This window comes from Dermacentor variabilis, chromosome 4 (assembly GCF_050947875.1).
Source record: "Dermacentor variabilis isolate Ectoservices chromosome 4, ASM5094787v1, whole genome shotgun sequence".
NCBI lineage: Eukaryota > Metazoa > Arthropoda > Arachnida > Ixodida > Ixodidae > Dermacentor > Dermacentor variabilis.
The window spans coordinates 159017307-159034810 of NC_134571.1; positions in this window are offsets into that span (position 1 = coordinate 159017307).

A 17504-nucleotide genomic window follows, 5' to 3' on the forward strand; every position below is an offset into this window, starting at 1 on the left:
TTCGGCCAAAAAACTTGAAAACTTCTTCGGTGCGCCCTCGTTTATGAGGGCGACCAGGAAGGGTTGGAAAAGAAGTTGCCATAGATATGTGTAAAAATTCGGCAGCACCGCCAGCCACCCACCATGGAGCCCAACAAGGGGACGCTGCAGGACCGTGAAAAGACGGCCTGCGCGCGACAGCTGTACGACACTACTATAACCAAATCTGTTATAACCAAGGTTGGCTATCCCACACAAGGTTAACCCTTGCAGCCGAGGAGAATGAAGTAAATGGAAGAGAGGAGAGGACAGGAAAGGTCAAAAAGTAATAGATAAAGACGAAGATTCAAGAGGAAGAGACAGGAAAAGGCGACTGCCGATTTCCCCCGGGTGGGTCAGTTCGGGGGTGCCGCCTATGTGAAGCAGAGGCCAAAGGGGTGTGTTGCCTCAGCCAGGGGGCCTTAAAGGTCCAAACACCCAGCATCGGCTCAACCCCCAGGATCCCCTTTTCCCCAGACACGGCTAAGCCGCGCACGGCTACACGCGGGAGGGTCCAACCCTCGTGTGCTCGGGTACGTGGTGTCGCAACACACCAAACGCCTGCTTGCGCAGACGCCCCTGCGGGGGTTGATTACCTTGTGGAGCATAAACTTAGACCAGTAATATCTGACAAGCAAGGTTATTTCGTGATTGTGCCACATGACATGTTTTCAGAAAAAGCGATTTCAGTCATAGAAAAGAATTTGCAGCCAGTAAAACTCAAGCCTTCGGTAGTTAATCAATGTGCGGTTGACTTCTTGTCAAGGCATAATCTTGATCGGCTTATCTGTAATGTGAAGAAAGCTAAATCCCTCACCTTAGAACTGTTTTTCTCGGCCAAGACCCATAAACAAGAAATTCCTTTTCGTGCTATAGTGTCAGAGAAAGGGACGTGGCCTGGTCTGTGTCGCTAGTTACCTACAAAACTGCCTAGCTTCACTAGTTTCTTCAGACCCCTTTTGCCTACGTAATTCTCAGGCACTAGTTCAGTATTTGAGAGAGGAAAATCCTGGTGATTGTACAGCTTTTAGTATGGATATCGAAGACCTGTATTATTCGTTGCCGCATGACGGGTTGCTAAATTCCGTAAATGAGTGCATTAAAGAACAAGCGCAAGAGTCAGCTTTTATTGACTGATGCGGTGTTTCCACGGGAGCTTTCCTAGAAATTCTTTCAATGTACTTGAAATCGACGCTGATTGGGTGGAGAGATGGTGTTTTTCTGCAGAAATCAGGCATTTGTATTGGCCCAAAGGTTGCCCTATTCTTAGCAACATTTACCTGAGTAAGGTTGACAACTGCTTAGAGAAAGCATTAGGTGTAGCGTTATCAAGATATTTCGTTACTTTGATGATTACCTGATTTTCTGCAATAGGGAAGAATTCGATTCCGCTGCTACGTCAGTAAGTGAGCAATGTAAGCTTTATGGGGGAGGATTAAAGTTTACCAAGGAATTTCCTCAGCAACGCGTAATTCAGTTTCTTGACATTTCCTTGATCTTCGAACAAAATCATGTTTGTTGGCAGTACTCCCCAAGATCTCCGAAGCCGTTGCTAAACTTTCAATCCAAGTATTCTAAATTAGTAAAAAACGGAATTGCCATGTCGTGCATTAGGTCCTCCCTCACCAGATCACGCATGCACAAAATGAGCGCCAGTTTATTGCGCAGGTTCGGCGCCTATTAGAAGCAGGTTATCCTAGTGCAGCGGTGGCCACTGTGGCTGAGCGCCTAAAGAATCGGTTTCGAGAGGGACGGACGTGATTACAGAAAACAGTAATAGCAAAAAAAGAGTAGTGGCTATTCCGTATATTCATTCAGTCTCGCACAGGCTTAAAAAAGTTGCTCGTAGATATGATGTTAATGTTGCTTTCGCTGCTCCCAATAAGCTAGGTAAGATATGCGCTGCCGGGCAGAATAAAGAGGAGCGGGTAAAAGGCAGAAAACGAACAGATATGTGTCCAGTAAAGCACAATAAGAACAACAGTTTTACTGACTGTCGTATGGGTGTGGTTTATAAAATTCCCCTTAGCTGTGGCCAGTTCTAGGTAAGGCAAACGAGACGGTGTATCATTCACAGGCTAATGGAACATAAAAGGTTGTTAACCGGTGGATCGCCTTCTAATCTTTCGCTACATTGCCGATATTTTAACTGCTCGCCAGAGTTAGATGAATGCACGATATTGTACAGGCATAAGAATGAAGATACGCGTCTTATGGTAGAGGCATGGCATATCTATAATGGTGGAAGTGCGTGCGTGAGTCAGCCTTCGATTACTTTACATAAGGAAGAGATTGAGTGCCTTAACAGTTATCTCTCACGTAGACCGGCACGTGTACACGGTTGACACGTGATGTTACCTTTCCTGAACATGCGCAGATGAGTTTTGTGTCTTCTTTCTTTTTTTCGCCTCAGTGCTCCCTTCAATTGATAGTCGGCGTTCGTGTTGTCCACTTCTCCACTCCTGTGTCCTGTCTGCATGCCTCACTTTTATTTGCATAATGTATCAGACGCTTGTCAGGGGGGGGGTCTCGGGAACATAAATATTCGATTACCTTGACACGATCAACAAATCACCGACAGCCGTTCATTCGTAGGGATTGCCACAAAGGAAACCCATACGGGATCCTCGAAAGAAAACCGCACAGTTGAAGAAAAACTCGCCCTGGTTCGGGACTCGATCCCGGGACCACCGCCTTTCCGGGGCAGCCGCTCTACTACCTGAGCTAACCAGGCGGCTAGCAGATGGCAGGGCGAAGTCGGATTTGTCGACAACACGAAGGAAAGGCAAGAGTCTATATCCCTGCTTTTCTCCACCTTGCGGGTTTCCGCAGAACTATTTCGTCAAATCACCGAAGTTGGACTTTAAGAGCTGCTTGTACTCAGCGTCACAAACCTAGAGACTCGAATTCGCAGTAGAGAGGTTCCTTAAGCAGCATACTAATAGTTACAGTACAGTCTCTGTGATCCAAGTCGGCATCAACGAATTTTATTCAAGAGACACGTACCCGGTAAGAAATGCTCTACGACCCTAGTTGTCTGCTTCATGTGCATTGAAAAGCAGCACGTACACAGTTACACACATCATTTCCACTAGTTGACGTCAGTGAACGAGGTTCGCCGAATAGCGAAATACCCTATGGCGCTAGTTGGGGTTTTGAGGCACATTGAAAAGCAACACGTACACAGTGACACATACTTGTTACGTAAGTTGACTCCAGTGAACGAGGATCATGGTCGAGTAGTCAGTACACTGCGTCAGATTCCCAGTGATCATAAACGGCGCGAAAGAGGTTCCTTGAGCAGGACCACGCACCCAAAGTATCATGCCCTGTTACCGACTTGCTCCAACAGTTGGTTTTATACCCGGTTCCCTCAACACAGCAACCGGACACTCTACCCATTTCACAATGTCCAATTTGACAATGACCCAGTGACAGAAGTTGCTGGGGAAAAAGTTGGGCACATCATATATAAACATTATATGTCATATTAAACAGACATATATAAACATTGCGCAACCTGGGTGAACTTCCCAAAGAACGCTAACAACATTGTATCCTTTTCTACAGTAATGCGAAACATCCAACCAGCGTAAAATATATTAAGACAATCTTGTCTGAATACATTTTCAGGCGCGCGCTACGTGTGCACTTTACGGTGGCGCCACAATACGGCGCAGCGTGTCCAAAGGGAAACAGAATAGTGCGGCAGCAGTCCACGCCACGCACTACAGGTATTTTGGCGGTAATAATTTAATATTTGGGGTTTTACGTGCCAAAACCACTTTCTGATTATGAGGCACGCCGTAGTGGAGGACTCCGCAAATTTTGACCACCTGGGGTTCTTTAACGTGCACCTAAATCTAAGCACACGGGTGTTTTCGCATTTCTCCCCCATCGAAATGCGGCCACCGTGGCCGGAATTCGATCCCGCGACCTCGTGCTCAGCAGCCCAACACCATAGCCACGGAGCATATTTTGGCGGTAGTGGTACGGTGCGTCGGCCCATTGCTTGAATGATAAGCCAATTAATGGTTACTGTTATCTTGCGATGGTTCATAATTACCATAATATTTGAACGTTGGCTGAACGTTGGCTAATCAATAGATATATTATGCGATAAGTTGTATCATCCCTGTTCGAGCTAGGTATTCATAGTGGGGGTCATATCAGGTAGCAGTTCTAACAACTCACAATTCTCAATTCTTCTGCCCGTGTGCACCACAGGGGTTAAAAGTCAGCTCATGGAAAGTGAATCGCAAAAAAAAATTGCTCTGTTTTCTTCATTTCCTCCTCTCCGGATGGTGTTATTTTTAGCACAAATTCAAGGACTTTCAAAGTCCGGGTTGAAAGCAAGGCGCTTAGTTTTTTCTAATGGTGGTCGAAACTTCCAGTGTAGCATTGATTATGTCAGCGCGAGATGGTGCCTAGTACTACCAATATGAATGCCCCTTCATACGAACAGCAACACGCGGCAATAAATTAGCTCATAATGTTCCAGGCTGCTTTAAGGCTGGTGATGATACCACTTTGTAGAAAAACAACTTTCTTCAAAGTGAGTTCCAGCAAATTCATAGCGTATTCCGCTTTTTCTCAAACTTTTCTTTACGCTAATTATTCTTCAGGGAGATTTCCAACCATATATTCAATAATCCTGCTCCGATTTCTTGCGTCTTGTAAAAAATTCTAGCAGAAACGGTCGAAGACTATCACCCAAGACGAGAATGGATTGGAAGAATCCGTCGAAAATGGATGCAGCCTGAAATCAGTGAGAAGAAAACTTGGCACAGGAAAAAACAAGGTGTATGCACTGAAAGATAAGCAGCGTAATATCATTAGCAACTTCGAAGATACAGTGCAATGAGCTGAAGAATTATATATTGACCTGTACAGTAGACAGAGGAGTCGGGATACCTCAATTAGAAGGAGTAATGAACAGGATACAGAAACACCTTCTATAAGTAGCAATGAGGTCAGAAGGGCCTTGCTAGACATGAAATGAGAAAGTGCGGCAGGAGAAGATGGAACACCAGTCGATTTAATGAAAGAAGGGGGAAACATAATGCTTGGAAAACTGGCGGCTCTTTATAAGAAGTGTCTATCGAATCCAGGGATCCCCAGGAAACATTAAGAATGCGACTATTATACTAATTATAATATTATATATAATATATATATAATAAATAATTATATTATACTAATTGGGGCACGTGCATTTGTGGGCGCTGGTCGCAGCGGAATTATTATGCTTCTGTGAACGCTCGTGCTTAGGATATTCGAAACTTGGTTTTGCTTAAAAAATAACTTTCACCACCACCATGGCTGGAGAAAAAGTGTTAGAGTTCTTTACCCGTACCACAATGTGACATAAAGAAAGAGAAACGGCCCCATTCCTTGAAATGAAAGAACACCGCCTCCATAGCCAAAAGCAAAGACTATGAAGCCTTCAAGACAGCCCAGTAGCAGGCAGGAAGTAGCGCTGAAAAAAATCACCAAGGAAGAGCTCACCTTCCACAAGGAAGAATTTTTAGGTAAGGAATAGATTATAAACATCCATTTCGAATATCTCCGCGTTCGCGATATTTCACTTCAAGTACTTAACGCAGCATAGCTAGACAGCATAGCTTGGCAGCGAGTAAGGCAGTTTTCGGAATTCTGAAGTGAGTTCTGAATGAAAAGTATCAATCATCTATATGAAGCAACAACACAAGATCTTTCTGTAAAAATTGATTTATAAAAAGTCGGAATACGACTTCAAATAAATAACCCGGTTAAACACAGCATTTACCCACCGTAAACTCCTACATGCCCAAAAGCTATAAATTCAGGTTACTGTATACTTTATACAAGAGAATAGTTCACACAGTTTCCTGAACTTGGAATCCAAGCAGAAATCTGCGCAAATCGACAGGACAATAACCATTCACTGAAAGGCGTCGGCTTCAGGATTGTCTTCTCATGTTTGTACTAATATGCCTGAGTGTGAAAAATAGTTGACACTTCAGGACTGGCTTCATATATCAGGCAGAATATGAAGCTATACGAAATAAAATTTTAACGAGGCTGCAACAACTTCTTTGCAAGGTTCATTCGCAGTACAAATAAATGCGTGGTCCACCGCGGGATGTCAAATTTTTTGTGTCCTTCAGTGCTCTTCGCAGAAAGCTGCGGTTGCGGGGATACGGAATGTCCAAAACGGCTCCAACCACGCAATCACATGGCGACCCTAACCGAGGGACACACGGTGACTTTTGAAACGGAGCTTCTGGAGCAACAAACCTCCTTTTTTCTGTGCACAGAACAAAGCACTCATTCCCAGCTGCGGTCATCCATGTTAACCCGCCGCCCTTTGCAGCAATGATGCATGACAGGCGCAAAAGTTTCTTACGGATCGATTCAGTGAAGGTCCTTGCTCCCGCAAGGCTCTAGGCAGGAGTAGCTTATATTCTAAACCGCGTCATATGGGTACTGGCTTCGATCCAAGACTCAAAATCTACCACAGAAGCTAAAACAAATGCAACCAATAATTGGGACCTTAGGCAAGATCCCACGCACGCAGTACACTAGAGCTTAATTTGTTGGAAAAGACATGGCCAATCTAGATAATTATAAAGCCTGCTTAATTATCGTTTTGCGTCCGTTTTTGGCAGATCCGTACTTCACTTCGGTTTTGCTTGAGCGACTTTCTGATCTTACGCTAAACTCACTCTCTATATTTCAAGCCACTTGATCTTGTCATAATACTTACTTTGAGGAGAAAATTCCTCTTGCTAAGCTGCCTTGAAGGTTCAGCCGTGTTGGTTATTTGTACTATTCTCTCGCATTGTTAGTAGTTTCTTCTATGGTATCATAAGGATACACAAGGAAAGGAAGTGCCTATTTTGCCAAGTAGCATCAAAAGAGACGTAAGATCTGCAGTTTCCTAGAAGCAGACATAAACCCCACGTCCTTTAGGCTTTCGAGGGAGGACTCCCCTCTTTGGTGCACTAATTCTTCTAGTAACCAGCTCGCACAATTGGTCTCGTTAGTATATTAGAGAACTTGAACGTAAAAGGCGTAAAGACAGAACGGTGACGAGAGGTGACGAGAAAGGCGCTGAGGCAAACAGTGCTGTCTTCTCATCTCTTGATTATTCTGAATGTAGAGCTGTTTCTTTCAAATGTCTCTACTAAATTTGTTGCCGAAATTTGTGCATGTTTCTTTAGGTCCCCTATTCGTAACTGTTGAAATGAAGAAGCGAAAATTGCGCTCTTGTTGCAGAAACTTTCCACCTGAGCATATGATATCCATTAAGTAAGAATTACGCACGCCTAACGTACATGTTGCTGCTATGTTATGCACAGCTTCAGTAAAATGAAAAAAAAAGCGTTTGCTTTACATGTAGGCAACGTGGAATGTCATCCAATAGTTTTTTTCTTATCCGCTTCGAAGGTCACAACTTTAACCTTTTGCAGCATTTATGCTTATGCAGAAAAAAAGGTCCCAAGAGCTATGCTCGAATACGCGAATAACGTGAATGGCCAGTATGGACTGATGACGACAACGTCACGATGACAGATGACATCATGACAACAGTGGGATCACAACATTAGAATAAGGGGGATCACAGGACCATGATAGTTACAAGGACGGCATGGAGAGAATAACGTGACAAAACTAGAATGATTTTGGTTTATGACGACGGTGGCTTAACCATGGCGGCATAACGACATTATTATGGTGTTGCGAAGTGATCACGGCACTGTGTCGTCGGCAATGCCACAATGCAATGACAATCTTCCTCCATTGTCGTCATTTTAGGGCTCAATTTCCAGTATTATGAATGCCAACTTGCTCAGTTCACTGGCATCATTAACGTGATAAACATACAATAAGTGCGGACTATACGGATTACGAAATTAGTAGGCAAGGATATACAAAGGTACAAGAGAAAATAATTTAAAAAAAGAACTTGGTCCATATAGCAAAACATTCAAGCAGAGCTGAAAAAATGCCGCGGATATATCCCGTGAAGTTTGTAGTGTTCTTCCAGGCCGGCAGGAACCAGGTAGTTGGAGGGAAAGTACGCAGAATTAATTTATTCCATGGACAAGGTGACTAGCGAGCGCCAGCACAGCTGGGCCGCCGCCTGTGATAAGCTGGGAAGAAGTGCGCGGGCTACGCTCGGCGCCCCGGTATATAAGCCCTTATCAAAGGTGCGTGTCGCATAAGCGCACGCATCGGTTATCTGTAGGCGTGCAGCCACTACAAAGTTCTCCTGCAAAACTTAATAAGGGATGCAATTTGCACGTTGATATTTTGTGGCGATTTGCCACCCACTGCCACCTCTGACGCCGTTAGATGATGATCACGATGACGGTTCCTGGGGTGCGATCGGTTATGGTTGTTCGGCGCGTTCGTTCGGTTACCGGCGCGTGCGATCGGCCTACTCCGCGCCGGCGTCGCCAGACGCGGGGCGCGGCCACGTTTTCGTAACGTCAAAATGACGACACGCACCTGTCAATCATCCTCCCACCGAACATTTCTTCTGCTAGGCGCCGAACCGGATGGGAGCTGGGAAGTTTGGAGCGATCATACGGCTTCGCATGACGCATCTGGTGGATTGGATTGGATCCAACCGGCGGCTGCGGCATGGCACGTTTGGATCCAATCCATAGTTTATTTCGAGAAAATGGCACTTCCTTAGCGATTGCGCTGGCGTTTCTAGAGGCAGGAGGAGAGCGGGTGGCGGTGGGAAACGAGTTTGAAGAAATGGCAGAAACTGAATCCCGGCGTCGTTTTTGTTTCTCGAAAGAAATAATTCGTTGGTTGTGCAGCGAAATCGATGCCATCATCGGTGCCAGCGAGCCACTGGAATGTTGTCGCTGCCTCTTGAAAAGTGCGGCACTCTTCCCGTCATTTCCTTTTCTTTTTTCTTCTCGATGTGCGCGTCACCACCTAGGGACGACGCAAAGAAATATAATACTTATAAATTGCAGTATTCACACGTACTACTATTTGAAAACGTGTTTGGGCTTGAGAAGAAAAAATACATTTGTTTAGATAAAGATTTCATTCATTTAGAAGACGAGAAACATTACGTTTTGTAATATACTGTCTGCAAGCAGACGACAACTGACGGAAGTAAACTTCCAGGGAGGTCACCGCTTCATGATTGGCTGCTCTCTCCTCCCCGTTGTCACAAATTTTGCATACTGCCACTTTGCGACGTTGCAGCAACCGTACAGAACGTGTATCGAACAAGATATCTCCGATCGCGCCCCAGGTATTCCTCTGGAAACGAGGCCGGCAGAAGCGTTCACGTGCCTGCTTAATGTGTTAACCTTTTACTATACACATCGCTTTGGAGGCGTTTGCCTATCACATCCCTATTTTAACTTTCGCGTTAAAAACCTATCTTACTATAATGTTTCATTACCTACACTTAGGATGAATCCGGTTCTATCAATATCTTTCTTGTTTTTCACTTCAAATCTATACTCATTTCTTACCTATCTGCACTAGTGACCAGTTGACGCTTCAACCTTATTATAACCCCAATGCTTCTGGAAGGCGGACATTTCCTTGGGGTCTGACTGGATGAATCTCTTGGCATTCCTTCTCAATATGTCTAGTCTGTCTGTGCGTTTTTCTCAGAAAAGACACGCTCGAGCAAGAGCCAAGAATAGGCCTCAACTAGCAAGACACTCTCCTTCACGTTAATATATCAATTTTATTCCTGATTTGTTTTTTTCCTACCTTGTTTCTAATCTCCAGTGTATCTTTGTTTCCGTCATTTGCATGCAGTTTAACATCTCTGTTTCTCTATCTTTCTTTTTTTGACACCTACTTTTCTAGTTACACTTTCAATAGCCCTGTACTTCGTTGCCAACTAGCCTGTTCGTCCATTCTATATCCATGCTTTTGAAACGCATTTTCCTGCACTTTAGCGGGCTATTTCCTTTTATTCATGTTCCTTAATCTTCCAAAATAATCTTGCTCTGCGCTTCTATGACTTCAAATTAAACCGAATCAATGTCACCTGGCACTGTCCTCAGTCGTGCTTATAACCTGAGGCCCCAAAGCCAGTCGGCCCAGCGCCCACAGGCCAATTTCCAGCTCCGACTAGGTTTCTGATTTATAACATGAGATTGCATTTGCGAACTTCAGCACTGGCACCATGACTCCTTTCTCGATTCCCCACACCAGCATCATATTCAATATAGCTTCGAAGAGCTGTCTGTCGTTATTGTTGCATTCCTCTTCCACTTTCTTTTCAGACTATCCTGGTGGCAGCTTGAGTAAGATTTTTGTTTATTTATGTATAAGCCGAGCTATTTATATTATTCGACTGTAGGTATGGCTCGCTCTGTAATAGATACCATGCAATTACACGCATATTCATTAAAGATCAATATTCCTGAGATAGTTCAAGTGGCTGAGGAGTTCTATAGAGATTTATACAGTACCAGTGGCACCCACGACGATAGTGGAAGAGAGAATAGCCTAGAGGAATTCGAAATCCCACAGGTAACGCCAGAAGAAGTAAAGAAAGCCTTAGGAGCTATGCAAAGGGGGAAGGCAGCTGGGGAGGATCAGGTAACAGCAGATTTGTTGAAAGACGGTGGGCAGATTGTTCTAGAAAAACTGGCCACCCTGTATACACAATGCCTCATGACCTCGAGCGTACCGGAATCTTGGAAGAACGCTAACATAATCCTAATCCATAAGAAAGGGGACGCCAAAGATTTGAAAAATTATAGACCGATCAGCTTACTGTCCGTTGCCTACAAAGTATTTACTAAGGTAATCGCAAATAGAATCAGGAACACCTTAGACTTCTGTCAACCAAAGGACCAGGCAGGATTCCGTAAAGGCTACTCAACAATAGACCATATTCACACTATCAATCAAGTGATAGAGAAATGTGCCGAATATAGCCAACCCTTATATATAGCTTTCATTGATTACGAGAAAGCGTTTGATTCAGTCGAAACCTCAGCAGTCATGGAGGCATTACGGAATCAGGGTGTAGATGAGCCATATGTAAAGATACTGGAAGATATCTATAGCGGCTCCACAGCCACCGTAGTCCTTCAAAAAGAAAGCAACAAAATCCCTATAAAGAAAGGCGTCAGAAAGGGAGATACGATATCTCCAATGCTATTCACAGCATGTTTACAGGAGGTATTCAGAGGCCTGGAGTGGGAAGAATTGGGGATAAAAGTTGATGGAGAATACCTTGGCAACTTGCGATTCGCTGATGATATTGCGTTGCTTAGTAACTCAGGAGACCAATTGCAATGCTTGCTCACTGACCTGGAGAGGCAAAGCAGAAGGGTGGGTCTGAAAATTAATCTGCATAAAACTAAAGTATTGTTTAACAGTCTCGGAAGAGAACAGCAGTTAACGATAGGTAGCGAAGCACTGGAAGTGGTAAGGGAATACATCTACTTAGGGCAGGCAGTGACCACGAATCCGGATCATGAGACTGAAATAACCAGAAGAATAAGGATGAGCTGGGGTGCGTTTGGCAGGCATTCTCAAATCATGAACAGCAAGTTGCCACTATCCCTCAAAAGGAAAGTGTATAACAGCTGTGTGTTACCAGTACTCACATATGGGGCAGAAATCTGGAGACTTACGAAAAGGGTTCTGCTGAAATTGAGGACGATGCAACAAGCTTTGGAAAGAAGAATGATGGGTGTAACGTTAAGGGATAAGAAAAGAGCAGATTGGGTGAGGCAACAAACGCGGGTAAATGACATCTTAGTTGAAATCAAGAAAAAGAAATGGGCATGGGCCGGACATGTAATGGGGTGGGAAGATAACCGATGGTCACTAAGGGTTACGGACTGGATTCCAAGGGAAGGGATGCGCAGCAGGGGGCTGCAGAAAGTTAGGTGGGCGGATGACATTAAGACGTTTGCAGGGACAACATGGCCACAATTAGTACATGACCGGGGTAGTTGGAGAAGTATGGGAGAGGCCTTTGCCCTGCAGTGGGCGTAACTAGGCTGATGATGATGATGATGATGATGATTCCTGATTATTCTGTGCTAAACAGAAGGCCTTGATTTGTTGCGGTGTTGCCACAAATTTTCGCAATTTTCACTAAATCTAAGCATTGTCCGCTATTAGCACTATGTCCTCCAGATAGACCTGTCCAGAGGCCTTCTGTTCTATCTTAACCTCAATTCATAGACTTTCAGTCGTTCTCATACGGCATTAACATAAAGCGAAGACAAAAAAGGAGCCTAAGGAAGAATAGGTGGATGCTATGAGCGTCCCCTTTAAAAGAAGGGGTGGCTTGTGCCGCCAAGCTCCGGTTCCTGTTTTGATTCAAGGCCTGCCTATATTTTGAGAAAACACAAAGAAAAAGAATTCGCAGCATGACAGTTTTTCAACCTTTACTCGAAACTCTGCTTTTGCACACTTCTGTTTATAGCGGTCTCATTGCTTTTCTAAAGAACTTCAGTTTGGCCTACTTGGTGTTTATTGCATAGCATACTGACCGCAAATAAAGACAGGGAAAGCAGAGGAGAAGACAAAAACGACGCGTGTGGTACCATGCTGTTTTCGTGCTCTCTTCCGCTGCGCCCGTCTTTATTTGTGGTCAATATGATATGCATTGCTTTTCTGCCACCATCCTCCAATCCTTAACGTCTACGACGCACATGTTTACTTTCTTCCCATTATCGCTGAACCCAAGGTCCTCAAGGAGGCCAGCGGAATCTAAACCGGCAGCTGGGTAGATATTTCCATATTCTATTAAAACATGCGCTATCATTTCCCTAGCTTTATGGCAGCAAGCACATGCTTTATCGTCCTTCGCGCACCTCACTTTCTAACTGCGCCTTCTGAGTCATCGTGATCTTTAACAAAAAGCAAGAAACGTTATTTTGAGTCATCTTAAAGAGTTTGTCCTAATTTAGTTTCCTCCTGTGACGTAGTTACCCACTGCAGGTGTCTTTTACTTTGTAGCTGCTCATTAAATTGTCTGAGCCTTGATCACTTTCCGTTTGACCTTCTGTGTTGCCATGGCGCTGATCATACCGGCCCCATACTTAGTGGTAAGCTTCTTAGTTCTTTTCCTACACGGCGAATCAACTTTTTTCTTCTACAAATAGCTGAACACTCTCGCAACCCATTTACTTTTTGCATTTCTCCGTGCTTCCTCAAATTCAATTTGATTTTCAGTTTCCCTGACTTCAGAATTTGTCCGGCATATATCACTCCGCACAGCTTCACTACTAGTGTTCCCGTTATCGCCAAATGCGAGCCGTACCACTGATGAGCGGTTGCCCATGTCCCCTCATTGTAACCTTTACTTCAAGGAAAAAAAACGCATTTGCAAATGTAAACCATAGAAGCATTAGATCTTTCCACATGTACCGGAACATCTCTTACATATTGTATCTCCATAGCGCTCTTTGTTTCATTATGGCCGCAGTTCTCTTCGCTCTTTCTGTTATTGTTCCCTACTTTGTTTCCAGGCATCTATCGCCTTCGTTTATCCATACTCCGAGATATCTGTATCCTTTTACCAAGGTATTTCCTGGCCCTTCAATATTAATAGACAGTTTTAGTGCTGCGTGCCCATGTTACGTACGCAGCACGCAAGCGCGCTGCCAAACCCAGCAGCGCGTGTCGCGTCAGGGCCTTTAGTACTGCGAAAAGGCTACGTAAGTAAGCCCACTGCGCCATCTGGAATGTAAAAATGAAGGCGCTTGTTGTCTAGAATTAAACCAAGCCAATTCGAATGTGCTGGCCTGATTCCTAGCCGGAATACGGCACAGTAGACGCATACGAAACGGATTATGAACGTGCACTCGGAGAAACGTCACGTTCTACACGTGGCAAAGTGTTCGCGATTGTTTGTTTTTTTGTCCTGTCGTATGGTACGTTCCATGGTTCCATGGTTCCATGGAGTACACCATGGTTCTGCAACCATGGTGTAATCCAGCGTTCTTTGGGTCTCGTACTGTTTCGCGTACCTCAGTTGGACGGACATAGAGGCTCTCTTGTTGCGTAAGAAAGAGCAGCCGCGTAGGGGATAGGTGTCGCGAAATGGCCTGCTGAACTTTGATTCAATCTGGTGCCAGGCTTTCAGACGACAGTTCCGTTTTGAGAAATCAGATTTTCGACTGCTAGTCCGTGCCCTGCAGATTCCTAGTGCGTCACAAGTGCCCAGGGAATGAGCGTCTCGGCAACGGAAGCCATTTGCATTTGTCTGAGGCAACTCGCGTACCGAACAGGCTGTGCGACTTGCAAGAATTTTTTGGATGACGCTATTCTTTGGTGTCCAGCGTGTGAATTAAGGCCCTTTACAACATAGGGAAGTTCGGTTGTATTCTGATTGACTTGACAATGCACCACTGGCTAAAACACTCAGGCTTGGAGGCAACGAGCGAGGTGAGTCGTGCGTTTGTTCTGCATCGTTTGCTTCCATAGAAAAGTTCCGACAAGGTTGTTCGTTGTCTTGAAATAAACTGTGCCTGTTATCATGCCACAAATTGTTTGCCCCTAGGCTATTCATCGCAATGTTGTTGCTCTGAGTAACTGCTGGTCGTTTATCGACGGTACAGCATGCCCAATATGCCGACCCTCGCAAGACCAACGCTTGTACTTCTCCGGGCACAGGCGGCTACATGTCCTTAAGTACTAGTCGTTGATTTGCCCAAACGGACTCATCTGCCAGATGGATGGTCCATACCCGGGACGAAAACACGATTTTGGTTAGTGGCGAAGCTTTTCGAAGGTTGCGAAGGTTGGTGTGTACTTGAATCAGTGCCCACACGCATAAAGAAACATGTTTCTATCATGACCCTGTTAGCAGTGCTTTGACTGCGAACACTTACAGTTCTTGTAATCGGATTGTGTGCAATGTGTTGAATGAAATGGATTGTATGGGATATTTATTTCTGCTTGCAGGAATACTCCGAGATAGCTAACTGTATGAGAAGGTGGAGAAAATATTCCTTCAGGCAGTGCCACGTATGTACACCCGTGAGCAAAAGTATACGGACCACAGGGTCGCCAAAGAAGCTGAATTTTTTCGTAATTAACAAACATCAACTGCAATTAACGAGTACACTGCCAAGTTCACAATGCCATGTTTGGACGGCTGTCCTCAATTTCAACTTGTGTTCACCAGCAGAGAAAAAAAGATGGCTTTATCGTGCAACTCCTGGTCCGTGTACTTTTGCTCACGGGTGTACAGCGTAGCTGTTATGTTCTATGCATGCCTGTATGGCAACCAAGTGTCCACTTATCTTGATGTGGAGCTACCTGTACTCATGGATTACTTGAGGCCTACCAGACAGTAGTGAATTGCAGTTTAATGCAGCTTACACAAATACACTTGTCTTACTTCGAATGCTGGTACAAAGGCTGAACCCCCTAAGTACTCTATGTTCGATATGCTACGTAGGTACATTTGTTCAATTCCATTGCCTTCTTACTTCATTTCCGAATATACATTGTGGACAAAACAGAAGAAAGAATAAATTAAAGGAACACCGAAGGGTAAAATTGCAGCATCTTAAGCTTATAAAGTATTTTTCAAAGCTCTATTCCAATAATATGCAGTGGTAATGCGATATTAGAAGAGCAGTTAGAAGCGAAATATGAGGAATGGAATGCAGTCCAGCTTATGAGATGAAAAATGTAACTAAATAAAGGAAATTGTCAAAATCCACGATGTCATAGCCCCTTGTTGCGGGAACTTCAAGGCAACATCGCCACATGGCTTTTGTTTTTCCTTTTATGGCCTACTAAGCGTCTTCTAACAATAAGCGTAACTTATGTTGTAATGCAAAGAAGCCGTTTGTTAATATACTTATTGTATCAATTTCGTGTCCCTTTAATGGGTGACTGGAAAAGGTATTCCGTCTATGTTGTTTACTTGGCTAGCTTACTACTTAGTGTGTCTACAATAGTAGATATTGCTTGCTGAGTAGTCTAGTATTACCATCAGTGCTGCTCCCTCTCGACTGATTATTTAATTTCATTTGAAATTTCTGCTCGCGCAGTTGCAATTTGCGTTTCGTCTTTGTTTGCTTCAATTCATGTTTCTTCTCCCAGAAGTTTAGGCTCAATTCTCATTCTTTCTATGGCGAGCCACTCCATTTCTATCTCATGTTCTTCCTCCTTGAGGGCACTTTCATGTCTGCATCTTTTTTTTCCAGCAACTCGTGGTACGCAGTTGCTGCCGCAGCTTCAGCCCTCCGCTTTCCTGTAAAATTTGAAATTTCACGAAATTAGCAAGAGGCACTGTTTCCTTCACATTTGAAAATTGACGTCATCATTACAATAAAACATAATAGTGCACAAATTTTTCATTGGGAATACTCCATTATTACTAAACAAAGTGTGAGTGCAGGTCGCTTATCTAAATCCTGAGCGTACTCGCTAATACTCAGAGCAACCCAAGAGTTTGACGGTTAGAGAGCTCCAGTGAGTCTCTCTGGTTAAAACTTCTATGTGAGGAACTGGACAGTAATGTTTAGCGAGTGTCAGTCAATGAAAGCTTGTGCAAGTTTTAATCTGCCTAAGTGGCATCCGTTGTGTTAGTACATTAGCTGTTAGAGTTCGAGACGAAATACAAGCATGTTTGCACATGATCCGAAGTTACGAAATCAGGAGACAAACATTTGTGATGACTGGTGCCTAAAGGGTTCGTGTACAATGCCTTTGCAATGATAAGGAACCTTGCTATCAAGTAACTTCTGCAGGTGTTTCAATGTGTGTAGCCTGTAATTTACTGCGAATCAAGACATTACTAAAAAAAACATGTAATCATACAATACTAAACATTTGTGCCAGACCTTCTAGAACAAACACTAACGTGTTCCGCCTATGGTTCGCTAATGCATCCCGTTGATTTGACGCTTTTATGCACAGACATGACACCTAATTGAGCAAACTCGTTTACTGTGAGCTGGAGTTTCAGATTCGCGCTTGCGAACGTGCAATTCTGCGTCATGTGAGCCTAAATCAGCGTGTATCTGTGCGAGTAAACTTGGGCCCGCGATTCCATTACCCTTTTTAAGCCTACCTGAGTGATTTTTTCTTCATAAAGGAAATGAGCTGCCTGCTGCGAGTTCTTCCGAGCACAGCTCGAGTGAGGTCACCTAAATATTAGTGAGGTGAGTCTTCGTGAGCCTAAGGCAAAATTATGTACTGTAAATATGTATGAGTAAATTTTGTTTACCTAGGCAACCCATGCTCATGAATAATTTATTGAAGAACAACAATTCACTTACTAGGCGCGCTTATCACAGCTGCTGTCTCAGTCCCTACCTCCTCATTGTGTCTTAACGGGCCGGCGCTCGACAACCTTTGTCGCTGGCTGTGCTGGGTGTCGTCGCTGCCTGTAGAGGAACCTTGCGGTTCCAGTCTGTGCCACGTGTCACTCTCTCCAACAATTCTGTGACACTGTCAGCTGTGTCGTCAAAGCTCGCATCAGCATTGAGTGGCTCTGCGTTATGTGGAAGAGATAGGGA